Consider the following 15,311-nt stretch of genomic DNA (forward strand, 5'->3'; position numbering starts at 1 on the left):
ACTTCACATGGGTATGTATAACAGGACTAGAAACAAGTTGCATTTTAAATTATGTCTCTATGATATATAGATTGTGAATTATAGCAGAAAGCATAAAGTGTTCTTACAACATATTTGAAAGTGAAAAAGAAAAACGTACCTGAAGGTTACACTTGATTTGTACCTTGTCCCCATAAGCCACAAACGTCAGAGTTGCCACTATATAGTGTACTTGTCCTAGCTACATTCTGCAATTTAAATTAAGTCAGTACCTCATACCCTTCAAGAATTATAGTGCACAACATAGTCTGTAGTATATCCTATTCATTTCAAATGGGTGACGAGATGGCCGCAAATTGAAAATTGCGTCGTATGGATTTATATTGTGTTGTATGTACCTCGTGTGTATGCCACATGCATTTAAAATGGCACAATGTAGTAGGGTATGCTATAGAATGTGTTGCAGTTGGAAATCAAGCTCTATCTAGTATTGATCATGACTGATGACACAAGATACGTGACTCATTTTGCAAAAACTGGAGGCAAATTTTAAAAAATGTGCGTTTATTCACTAAAAGATTCCACCACTTCTAAGCATGGCACATGCATGAAAATGACCACAGAGCAGCAGTGGCATGGTGCTAACTGTATGCTGCACTTAGAATTATTGATCCAGATTGTATGGTTGTAGAATTATGGGCCAAAACGTAAGGCATACTTTTTCAAACATGTGACGTAATTGAAAAACATCATACATTCAACGTCACATTTTGACTGGTTCCCAATATGCCACATACATGATACTTCACATGGGTATGTTGAACAAGACTAGGAACAATTGTCTGTTTACATTATGTCTCTATCATATATAGATTGTGAATTATAGCAGAAAGCATAAAGTGTTCTTACAACATAATTGAAAGTGAAAAAGAAAAACGTACCTGAAGGTTAAACTTGATTTGTACCTTGTCCCCATAAGCCACAAACATCAGAGTTGGCACTATATAGTGTACATGTCCTAGTTACATTCTGCAATTTAAATTAAGTCAGTACCTCATACCCTTCAAGAATTATAGTGCACAACATAGTCTGTAGTATATCCTATTCATTTCAAATGGGTGACGAGATGGCCGCAAATTGAAAATTGCGTCGTATGGATTTATATTGTGTTGTATGTACCTCGTGTGTATGCCACATGCATTTAAAATGGCACAATGTAGTAGGGTATGCTATAGAATGTGTTGCAGTTGGAAATCAAGCTCTATCTAGTATGGATCATGACTGATGACACAAGATACGTGACTCATTTTGCAAAAACTTGCGGCAAATTTTTAAAAATGTGCGTTTAATAACTGAAAGATTCTAACCATTTCTAAGCATGGCACAGGCATGAAAATGAGCACATGGAGGTGGCATGATGTTAACTGTATGCTGCATTTGGAACTATGGATCCAGATTGGATGGTGTTTGAATTATGGGCCAAAACATAAGGATTACTTTTTCAAACGTGTGACATAATTGAAAAACATCATACATTCAACTTCACATTTTGACTAGTTCCCAATATGCCATATACATGATACTTCACATGGGTATGTATAACAGGACTAGAAACAAGTTGCATTTTAAATTATGTCTCTATGATATATAGATTGTGAATTATAGCAGAAAGCATAAAGTGTTCTTACAACATATTTGAAAGTGAAAAAGAAAAACGTACCTGAAGGTTACACTTGATTTGTACCTTGTCCCCATAAGCCACAAACGTCAGAGTTGCCACTATATAGTGTACTTGTCCTAGCTACATTCTGCAATTTAAATTAAGTCAGTACCTCATACCCTTCAAGAATTATAGTGCACAACATAGTCTGTAGTATATCCTATTCATTTCAAATGGGTGACGAGATGGCCGCAAATTGAAAATTGCGTCGTATGGATTTATATTGTGTTGTATGTACCTCGTGTGTATGCCACATGCATTTAAAATGGCACAATGTAGTAGGGTATGCTATAGAATGTGTTGCAGTTGGAAATCAAGCTCTATCTAGTATGGATCATGACTGATGACACAAGATACGTGACTCATTTTGCAAAAACTGGAGGCAAATTTTAAAAAATGTGCGTTTATTCACTAAAAGATTCTCACCACTTCTAAGCATGGCACATGCATGAAAATAACCACAGAGCAGTGGCATGATGTTAACTGTATGCTGCACTTAGAAGTATTGATCCAGATTGTATGGTTGTAGAATTATGGGCCAAAACGTAAGGCATACTTTTTCAAACATATGACATAATTGAAAAACATCATACATTCAACGTCACATTTTGACTGGTTCCCAATATGCCACATACATGATACTTCACATGGGTATGTAGAACAAGATTAGGAACAGTTTTCTGTGTACATTATGTCTCTATCATATATAGATTGTGAATTATAGCAGAAAGCGTAAAGTGTTTTTACAACATAATTGAAAGTGAAAAAGAAAAACCTACCTGAAGGTTACGCTTGATTTGTACCGTGTCCCTATAAGCCACAAACTTCAGAGTTCACACTATATAGTGTACATGTCCTAGCTACATTCTGCAATTTAAATTAAGTCAGTACCTCAAACGCTTCCAGACTTATAGTGCACAACATAGTCTGTAGTATATCCTATCCATTTCAATTGGGTGACCAGATGGCCGTAAATTGAAAATCACGTCGTATGGATTCTTATTGCGTTGTATGTACCTTGTGTGTAAGCCACATGCATTTAAAATGGCACAATGTAGTAGGGTATGCTATAGAATGTGTTGCAGTTGGAAATCAAGCTCTATCTAGTATGGATCATGACTGATGACACAATATACGTGACTCATTTTGCAAAAAATGGAGGGAAATTGTAAAAAACATGTGTTTTATCACTGAAAGATTATCACCCCTTCTGAGCATGGCAAAGGCATGGAAATGACCACATAGGGTTGTGGCATGATGTTAGCTGTATGGTGCACTCTGAATTATGGATCTAGATTGTATGGTTTATGAATTATGGGCCAAAACAAAAGGCATACTTTTTCAAACATGTGACATAATTGAAAAACATCATACATTAAACGTCACATTTTGACTGGTTCCCAATATGCCACATACATAATACTTCGCATGGGTATGTATAACAAGACTAGGAACAATTTTCTGTTTACATTATGTCTCTATCATATATAGATTGTGAATTATAGCGTAAAGCGTAAAGTGTTTTTACAACATAATTGAAAGTGAAAAAGAAAAACCTACCTGAAGGTTACGCTTGATTTGTACCGTGTCCCTATAAGCCACAAACTTCAGAGTTCACACTATATAGTGTACATGTCCTAGCTACATTCTGCAATTTAAATTAAGTCAGTACCTCAAACGCTTCTAGACTTATAGTGCACAACATAGTCTGTAGTATATCCTATCCATTTCAATTGGGTGACCAGATGGCCGCAAATTGAAAATCACGTCGTATGGATTCTTATTGCGTTGTATGTACCTTGTGTGTAAGCCACCTGCATTTAAAATGGCACAATGTAGTAGGGTATGCTATAGAATGTGTTGCAGTTGGAAATCAAGCTCTATCTAGTATGGATCATGGCTGATGACACAATATACGTGACTCATTTTGCAAAAAATGGAGGGAAATTTTAAAAAACATGTGTTTTATCACTGAAAGATTATCACCACTTCTGAGCATGGCAAAGGCATGGAAATCACAACATGGAGGTGGCATGATGTTAGCTGTATGGTGCACTCTGAATTATGAATCCAGATTGTATGGTTTATACATTATGGGCCAAAACGTAAGGCATACTTTTTCAAACATGTGACATAATTGAAAAACATCCTACATTCAACGTCACATTTTGACTGGTTTCCAATATGCCAAATACATGATACTTCACATGGGTATGTAGAACAAGACTAGGAACAATTTTCTGTTTACATTATGTCTCTATCATATATAGATTGTGAATTGTAGCAGAAAGCATAAAGTGTATTACAACATAATTGAAAGTGAAAAAGAAAAACGTACCTGAAGGTTACACTTGATTTGTACCTTGTCCCCATAAGCCACAAACATCAGAGTTTGCACTATATAGTTTACATGTCCTAGTTACATTCTGCAATTTAAATTAAGTTAGTACCTCATACCCTTCAAAAATTATAGTGCACAACATAGTCTGTAGTATATCCTATTCATTTCAAATGGGTGACCAGATGGCCGCAAATTGAAAATTGCCTCGTATGGATTCATATTGCGTTGTATGTACCTTGTGTGTAAGCCACATGCATTTAAAATGGCACAATGTAGTAGGGTATGCTATAGAATGTGTTGCAGTTGGAAATCAAGCTCTATCTAGTATGGATCATGACTGATGACACAAGATACATGACTCATTTTGCAAAAACTGGAGGCAAATTTTAAAAAATGTGGGTTTATTCACTAAAAGATTCTCACCACTTCTAAGCATGGCACATGCATGAAAATGAGCACATGGAGGTGGCATGATGTTAACTGTATGCTGCATTTGGAATTATGGATCCAGATTGTATGGTGTTTGAATTATAGGCCAAAACGTAAGGCATACTTTTTCAAACGTGTGACGTAATTGAAAAACATCATACATTCAACTTCACATTTTGACTAGTTCCCAATATGCCATATACATGATACTTCACATGGGTATGTATAACAGGACTAGAAACAATTTGCATTTTTAATTATGTCTCTATGATATATAGATTGTGAATTATAGCAGAAAGCATAAAGTGTTCTTACAACATAATTGAAAGTGAAAAAGAAAAACGTACCTGAAGGTTACACTTGATTTGTACCTTGTCCCCATAAGCCACAAACGTCAGAGTTGCCACTATATAGTGTACATGTCCTAGCTACATTCTGCAATTTAAATTAAGTCAGTACCTCATACTCTTCCAGAATTATAGTGCACAACATAGTCTATAGTATTTCCTATTAATTTCAATTGGGTGACCAGATGGCCGCAAATTGAAAATTGCGTTGTATGAATTCATATTGCGTTGTATGTACCTTGTGTGTAAGCCACATGCATTTAAAATGGCACAATGTAGTAGGGTATGCTTTAGAATGTGTTGCAGTTGGAAATCAAGCTCTATCTAGTATGGATCATGACTGATGACACAAGATACGTGACTCATTTTGCAAAAACTGGAGGCAAATTTTTTAAAATGTGCGTTTAATAACTGAAAGATTCTAACCATTTCTAAGCATGGCACAGGCATGAAAATGAGCACATGGAGGTGGCATGATGTTAACTGTATGCTGCATTTGGAACTATGGATCCAGATTGGATGGTGTTTGAATTATGGGCCAAAACATAAGGATTACTTTTTCAAACGTGTGACGTAATTGAAAAACATCATACATTCAACTTCACATTTTGACTAGTTCCCAATATGCCATATACATGATACTTCACATGGGTATGTATAACAGGACTAGAAACAAGTTGCATTTTAAATTATGTCTCTATGATATATAGATTGTGAATTATAGCAGAAAGCATAAAGTGTTCTTACAACATATTTGAAAGTGAAAAAGAAAAACATACCTGAAGGTTACACTTGATTTGTACCTTGTCCCCATAAGCCACAAATGTCAGAGTTGCCACTATATAGTGTACTTGTCCTAGCTACATTCTGCAATTTAAATTAAGTCAGTACCTCATACGCTTCCAGAATTATAGTGCTCAACATAGTCTGTAGTATTTCTTATTCATTTCAATTGGGTGACCAGATGGCCGCAAATTGAAAATTGCGTCTTATGGATTCATATTGCGTTTTATGTACCTCCTGTGTATGCCACATGTATTTAAAATGGCACAATGTAGTAGGGTATGCTATAGAATGTGTTGCAGTTGGAAATCAAGCTCTATCTAGTATTGATCATGACTGATGACACAAGATACGTGACTCATTTTGCAAAAACTGGAGGCAAATTTTAAAAAATGTGCGTTTATTCACTAAAAGATTCTCACAACTTCTAAGCATGGCACATGCATGAAAATGACCACAGAGCAGTGGCATGATGTTACCTGTATGCTGCACTTAGAAGTATTGATCCAGATTGTATGGTTGTAGAATTATGGGCCAAAACGTAAGGCATACTTTTTCAAACATGTGACATAATTGAAAAACATCATACATTCAACGTCACATTTTGACTGGTTCCCAATATGCCACATACATGATACTTCACATGGGTATGTAGAACAAGAGTAGGAACAGTTTTCTGTTTACAATATGTCTCTATCATATATAGATTGTGAATTATAGCAGAAAGAGTAAAGTGTTTTTACAACATAATTGAAAGTGAAAAAGAAAAACCTACCTGAAGGTTACGCTTGATTTGTACCGTGTCCCTATAAGCCACAAACTTCAGAGTTCACACTATATAGTGTACATGTCCTAGCTACATTCTGCAATTTAAATTAAGTCAGTACCTCAAACGCTTCTAGACTTATAGTGCACAACATAGTCTGTAGTATTTCCTATTCATTTCAATTGGGTGACCAGATGGCCGCAAATTGAAAATTGCGTTGTATGGATTCATATTGCGTTGTATGTACCTTGTGTGTAAGCCACATGCATTTAAAATGGCACAATGTAGTAGGGTATGCTTTAGAATGTGTTGCAGTTGGAAATCAAGCTCTATCTAGTATGGATCATGACTGATGACACAAGATACGTGACTCATTTTGCAAAAACTGGAGGCAAATTTTTAAAAATGTGCGTTTAATAACTGAAAGATTCTAACCATTTCTAAGCATGGCACAGGCATGGAAATGAGCACATCGAGGTGGCATGATGTTAACTGTATGCTGCATTTGGAACTATGGATCCAGATTGGATGGTTTTTGAATTATGGGCCAAAACATAAGGCATACTTTTTCAAACGTGTGACGTAATTGAAAAACATCATACATTCAACCTCACATTTTGACTAGTTCCCAATATGCTATATACATGATACTTCACATGGGTATGTAGAACAAGACTAGGAACAATTTCCTTTTTAAATTATGTCTCTATCATATATAGATTGTGAATTATAGCAGAATGCATAAAGTGTTCTTATAACATAATTGAAAGTGAAAAAGAAAAACCTACCTGAAGGTCACACTTGATTTGTACCTTGTCCCCATAAGCCACAAACATCAGAGTTGCCACTATATAGTGTACATGTCCTAGCTACATTCTGCAATTTAAATTAAGTCAGTACCTCATACGCTTCCAGAATTATAGTGCACAACATAGTCTATAGTATGTCCTATTCATTTCAATTGGGTGACCAGATGGCCGCAAATTGAAAATTGCGTTGTATGGATTCATATTGCGTTGTATGTACCTTGTGTGTAAGCCACATGCATTTAAAATGGCACAATGTAGTAGGGTATGCTTTAGAATGTGTTGCAGTTGGAAATCAAGCTCTATCTAGTATGGATCATGACTGATGACACAAGATACGTGACTCATTTTGCAAAAACTGGAGGCACATTTTTTAAAATGTGCTTTTAATCACTGAAATATTCTAACCATTTCTAAGCATGGCACAGGCATGAAAATGAGCACATGGAGGTGGCATGATGTTAACTGTATGCTGCATTTAGAATTATGGATCCAGATTGGATGGTTTGTGAATTATGGGCCAAAACATAAGGCATACTTTTTCAAACGTGTGACGTAATTGAAAAACATCATACATTCAACTTCACATTTTGAGTAGTTCCCAATATGCCATATACATGATACTTCACATGGGTATGTATAACAGGACTAAAAACAAGTTGCATTTTAAATTATGTCTCTATGATATATAGATTGTGAATTATAGCAGAAAGCATAAAGTGTTCTTACAACATATTTGAAAGTGAAAAAGAAAAACGTACCTGAAGGTTACACTTGATTTGTACCTTGTCCCCATAAGCCACAAACGTCAGAGTTGCCACTATATAGTGTACATGTCCTAGCTACATTCTGCAATTTAAATTAAGTCAGTACCTCATACGCTTCCAGAATTATAGTGCTCAATATAGTCTGTAGTATTTCTTATTCATTTCAATTGGGTGACCAGATGGCCGCAAATTGAAAATTGCGTTGTATGGATTCATATTGCGTTGTATGTACCTTGTGTGTAAGCCACATGCATTTAAAATGGCACAATGTAGTAGGGTATGCTTTAGAATGTGTTGCAGTTGGAAATCAAGCTCTATCTAGTATGGATCATGACTGATGACACAAGATACGTGACTCATTTTGCAAAAACTGGAGGCAAATTTTTTAAAATGTGCGTTTAATCACTGAAAGATTCTAACCATTTATAAGCATGGCACAGGCATGAAAATGAGCACATGCAGGTGGCATGATGTTAACTGTATGCTGCATTTGGAATTATGGATCCAGATTGGATGGTGTGTGAATTATGGGCCAAAACGTAAGGCATACTTTTTCAAACATGTGACGTAATTGAAAAACATCATACATTCAACTTCACATTTTGACTAGTTCCCAATATGCCATATACATGATACTTCACATGGGTATGTATAACAGGACTAGAAACAAGTTGCATTTTAAATTATGTGTCTATGATATATAGATTGTGGATTATAGAAGAAAGCATAAAGTGTTCTTACAACATATTTGAAAGTGAAAAAGAAAAACGTACCTGAAGGTTACACTTGATTTGTACCTTGTCCCCATAAGCCACAAACGTCAGAGTTGCCACTATATAGTGTACATGTCCTAGCTACATTCTGCAATTTAAATTAAGTCAGTACCTCATACGCTTCTTGAATTATAGTGCTCAACATAGTCTGTAGTATTTCTCATTCATTTCAATTGGGTGACCAGATGGCCGCAAATTGAAAATTGCGTCGTATGGATTCATACTGCGTTGTATGTACCTCGTGTGTATGCCACATGCATTTAAAATGGCACAATGTAGTAGGGTATGCTATAGAATGTGTTGCAGTTGGAAATAAAGCTCTATCTAGTATGGATCATGACTGATGACACAAGATACGTGACTCATTTTGCAAAAACTGGAGGCAAATTTTAAAAAATGTGTGTTTATTCACTAAAAGATTCTCACCACTTCTAAGCATGGAACATGCATGAAAATGACCACAGAGCAGTGGCATGATGTTAACTGTATGCTGCACTTAGAAGTATTGATCCAGATTGTATGGTTGTAGAATTATGGGCCAAAACGTAAGGAATACTTTTTCAAACATGTGACATAATTGAAAAACATCATACATTCAACGTCACATTTTGACTGGTTACCAATATGCCACATACATGATACTTCACATGGGTATGTAGAACAAGACTAGGAACAATATTATGTTTACATTATGTCTCTATCATATATAGATTGTGAATTATAGCGGAAAGCGTAAAGTGTTTTTACAACATAATTGAAAGTGAAAAAGAAAAACCTACCTGAAGGTTACGCTTGATTTGTACCTTGTCCCCATAAGCCACAAACATCAGAGTTGGCACTATATAGTGTACATGTCCTAGTTACATTCTGCAATTTAAATTAATTCAGTACCTCATACCCTTCAAGAATTAGAGTGCACAACATAGTCTGTAGTATATCCTATTCATTTCAAATGGGTGACCAGATGGCCGCAAATTGAAAATTGCATCGTATGGATTCATATTGCGTTGTATGTGCCTTGTGTGTAAGCCACATGCATTTAAAATGGCACAATGTAGTAGGGTATGTAATAGAATGTGTTGCAGTAGGAAATCAAGCTCTATCTAGTATGGATCATGACTGATGACACAATATACATGACTCATTTTGCAGAAACTGGAGGCAATTTTTGAAAAACATGCATTTAATCAATGAACGATTCTCACCATTTCTAAGCATGGCACAGGCATGAAATTGACCACAAGGCAGTGGCATGATGTTAGATGTATGCTGATTTTAGAATTATGGATCTGGATTGTATGGGTTTAGAATTATGGGCCAAAACGTAAGGCATATTTTTTCAAACATGTGACGTAATTGAAAAACATCATACATTCAACGTCACATTTTGACTGGTTACCAATATGCCACATACATGATACTTCACATGGGTATGTAGAACAAGACTAGGAACAATATTCTGTTTACATTATGTCTCTATCATATATAGATTGTGAATTATAGCGTAAAGCGTAAAGTGTTTTTACAACATAATTGAAAGTGAAAAAGAAAAACCTACCTGAAGGTTACGCTTGATTTGTACCTTGTCCCCATAAGCCACAAACATCAGAGTTGGCACTATATAGTGTACATGTCCTAGTTACATTCTGCAATTTAAATTAATTCAGTACCTCATACCCTTCAAGAATTAGAGTGCACAACATAGTCTGTAGTATATCCTATTCATTTTAAATGGGTGACCAGATGGCCGCAAATTGAAAATTGCATCGTATGGATTCATATTGCGTTGTATGTGCCTTGTGTGTAAGCCGCATGCATTTAAAATGGCACAATGTAGTAGGGTATGCTATAGAATGTGTTGCAGTAGGAAATCAAGCTCTATCTAGTATGGATCATGACTGATGACACAATATACATGACTCATTTTGCAGAAACTGGAGGCAATTTTTGAAAAACATGCATTTAATCAATGAACAATTCCCACCACTTCTAAGCATGGCACAGGCATGAAATTGACCACAAGGCAGTGGCATGATGTTATATGTATGCTGATTTTAGAATTATGGATCTGGATTGTATGGTTTTAGAATTATGGGCCAAAACGTAAGGCATACTTTTTCAAACATGTGACATAATTGAAAAACATCATACATTCAACTTCAAATTTGGACTAGTTCCAAATATGCCACATACATGATACTTCACATGGGTATGTAGAACAGGACTAGAAACAATTTGCGTTTTAAATTATGTCTCTATGATATATAGATTGTGAATTATAGCAGAAAGCATAAAGTGTTCTTACAACATAATTGAAAGTGAAAAAGACAAACATCCTACAGGTTACACTTGATTTGTACCTTGTCCCCATAAGCCACAAACATCAGAGTTGCCACTATATAGTGTACATGTCCTAGCTACATTCTGCAATTTAAATTAAGTCAGTACCTCATACGCTTCCAGAATTATAGTGCACAACATAGTCTATAGTATTTCCTATTCATTTCAATTGGGTGACCAGATGGCCGCAAATTGAAAATTGCGTTGTATGGATTCATATTGCGTTGTATGTACCTTGTGTGTAAGCCACATGCATTTAAAATGGCACAATGTAGTAGGGTATGCTTTAGAATGTGTTGCAGTTGGAAATCAAGCTCTATCTAGTATGGATCATGACTGATGACACAAGATACGTGACTCATTTTGCAAAAACTGGAGGCACATTTTTTAAAATGTGCTTTTAATCACTGAAATATTCTAACCATTTCTAAGCATGGCACAGGCATGAAAATGAGCACATGGAGGTGGCATGATGTTAACTGTATGCTGCATTTAGAATTATGGATCCAGATTGGATGGTTTGTGAATTATGGGCCAAAACATAAGGCATACTTTTTCAAACGTGTGACGTAATTGAAAAACATCATACATTCAACTTCACATTTTGAGTAGTTCCCAATATGCCATATACATGATACTTCACATGGGTATGTATAACAGGACTAAAAACAAGTTGCATTTTAAATTATGTCTCTATGATATATAGATTGTGAATTATAGCAGAAAGCATAAAGTGTTCTTACAACATATTTGAAAGTGAAAAAGAAAAACGTACCTGAAGGTTACACTTGATTTGTACCTTGTCCCCATAAGCCACAAACGTCAGAGTTGCCACTATATAGTGTACATGTCCTAGCTACATTCTGCAATTTAAATTAAGTCAGTACCTCATACGCTTCCAGAATTATAGTGCTCAACATAGTCTGTAGTATTTCTTATTCATTTCAATTGGGTGACCAGATGGCCGCAAATTGAAAATTGCGTTGTATGGATTCATATTGCGTTGTATGTACCTTGTGTGTAAGTCACATGCATTTAAAATGGCACAATGTAGTAGGGTATGCTTTAGAATGTGTTGCAGTTGGAAATCAAGCTCTATCTAGTATGGATCATGACTGATGACACAAGATACGTGACTCATTTTGCAAAAACTGGAGGCAAATTTTTTAAAATGTGCGTTTAATCACTGAAAGATTCTAACCATTTATAAGCATGGCACAGGCATGAAAATGAGCACATGCAGGTGGCATGATGTTAACTGTATGCTGCATTTGGAATTATGGATCCAGATTGGATGGTTTGTGAATTATGGGCCAAAACGTAAGGCACACTTTTTCAAACATGTGACGTAATTGAAAAACATCATACATTCAACTTCACATTTTGACTAGTTCCCAATATGCCATATACATGATACTTCACATGGGTATGTATAACAGGACTAGAAACAAGTTGCATTTTAAATTATGTGTCTATGATATATAGATTGTGAATTATAGAAGAAAGCATAAAGTGTTCTTACAACATATTTGAAAGTGAAAAAGAAAAACGTACCTGAAGGTTACACTTGATTTGTACCTTGTCCCCATAAGCCACAAACGTCAGAGTTGCCACTATATAGTGTACATGTCCTAGCTACATTCTGCAATTTAAATTAAGTCAGTACCTCATACGCTTCTTGAATTATAGTGCTCAACATAGTCTGTAGTATTTCTCATTCATTTCAATTGGGTGACCAGATGGCCGCAAATTGAAAATTGCGTCGTATGGATTCATACTGCGTTGTATGTACCTTGGCACAATGTAGTAGGGTATGCTATAGAATGTGTTGCAGTTGGAAATAAAGCTCTATCTAGTATGGATCATGACTGATGACACAAGATACGTGACTCATTTTGCAAAAACTGGAGGCAAATTTTAAAAAATGTGTGTTTATTCACTAAAAGATTCTCACCACTTCTAAGCATGGAACATGCATGAAAATGACCACAGAGCAGTGGCATGATGCTAACTGTATGCTGCACTTAGAAGTATTGATCCAGATTGTATGGTTGTAGAATTATGGGCCAAAACGTAAGGCATACTTTTTCAAACATGTGACATAATTGAAAAACATCATACATTCAACGTCACATTTTGACTGGTTACCAATATGCCACATACATGATACTTCACATGGGTATGTAGAACAAGACTAGGAACAATATTATGTTTACATTATGTCTCTATCATATATAGATTGTGAATTATAGCGGAAAGCGTAAAGTGTTTTTACAACATAATTGAAAGTGAAAAAGAAAAACCTACCTGAAGGTTACGCTTGATTTGTACCTTGTCCCCATAAGCCACAAACATCAGAGTTGGCACTATATAGTGTACATGTCCTAGTTACATTCTGCAATTTAAATTAATTCAGTACCTCATACCCTTCAAGAATTAGAGTGCACAACATAGTCTGTAGTATATCCTATTCATTTCAAATGGGTGACCAGATGGCCGCAAATTGAAAATTGCATCGTATGGATTCATATTGCGTTGTATGTGCCTTGTGTGTAAGCCACATGCATTTAAAATGGCACAATGTAGTAGGGTATGTAATAGAATGTGTTGCAGTAGGAAATCAAGCTCTATCTAGTATGGATCATGACTGATGACACAATATACATGACTCATTTTGCAGAAACTGGAGGCAATTTTTGAAAAACATGCATTTAATCAATGAACGATTCTCACCATTTCTAAGCATGGCACAGGCATGAAATTGACCACAAGGCAGTGGCATGATGTTAGATGTATGCTGATTTTAGAATTATGGATCTGGATTGTATGGGTTTAGAATTATGGGCCAAAACGTAAGGCATATTTTTTCAAACATGTGACGTAATTGAAAAACATCATACATTCAACGTCACATTTTGACTGGTTACCAATATGCCACATACATGATACTTCACATGGGTATGTATAACAGGACTAAAAACAAGTTGCATTTTAAATTATGTCTCTATGATATATAGATTGTGAATTATAGCAGAAAGCATAAAGTGTTCTTACAACATATTTGAAAGTGAAAAAGAAAAACGTACCTGAAGGTTACACTTGATTTGTACCTTGTCCCCATAAGCCACAAACGTCAGAGTTGCCACTATATAGTGTACATGTCCTAGCTACATTCTGCAATTTAAATTAAGTCAGTACCTCATACGCTTCCAGAATTATAGTGCTCAACATAGTCTGTAGTATTTCTTATTCATTTCAATTGGGTGACCAGATGGCCGCAAATTGAAAATTGCGTTGTATGGATTCATATTGCGTTGTATGTACCTTGTGTGTAAGTCACATGCATTTAAAATGGCACAATGTAGTAGGGTATGCTTTAGAATGTGTTGCAGTTGGAAATCAAGCTCTATCTAGTATGGATCATGACTGATGACACAAGATACGTGACTAATTTTTCAAAAACTGGAGGCAAATTTTTTAAAATGTGCGTTTAATCACTGAAAGATTCTAACCATTTATAAGCATGGCACAGGCATGAAAATGAGCACATGCAGGTGGCATGATGTTAACTGTATGCTGCATTTGGAATTATGGATCCAGATTGGATGGTTTGTGAATTATGGGCCAAAACGTAAGGCACACTTTTTCAAACATGTGACGTAATTGAAAAACATCATACATTCAACTTCACATTTTGACTAGTTCCCAATATGCCATATACATGATACTTCACATGGGTATGTATAACAGGACTAGAAACAAGTTGCATTTTAAATTATGTGTCTATGATATATAGATTGTGAATTATAGAAGAAAGCATAAAGTGTTCTTACAACATATTTGAAAGTGAAAAAGAAAAACGTACCTGAAGGTTACACTTGATTTGTACCTTGTCCCCATAAGCCACAAACGTCAGAGTTGCCACTATATAGTGTACATGTCCTAGCTACATTCTGCAATTTAAATTAAGTCAGTACCTCATACGCTTCTTGAATTATAGTGCTCAACATAGTCTGTAGTATTTCTCATTCATTTCAATTGGGTGACCAGATGGCCGCAAATTGAAAATTGCGTCGTATGGATTCATACTGCGTTGTATGTACCTCGTGTGTATGCCACATGCATTTAAAATGGCACAATGTAGTAGGGTATGCTATAGAATGTGTTGCAGTTGGAAATAAAGCTCTATCTAGTATGGATCATGACTGATGACACAAGATACGTGACTCATTTTGCAAAAACTGGAGGCAAATTTTAAAA

Source organism: Lissotriton vulgaris, chromosome 4_1 (assembly GCF_964263255.1).
Source record: "Lissotriton vulgaris chromosome 4_1, aLisVul1.2, whole genome shotgun sequence".
Classification (NCBI taxonomy): domain Eukaryota; kingdom Metazoa; phylum Chordata; class Amphibia; order Caudata; family Salamandridae; genus Lissotriton; species Lissotriton vulgaris.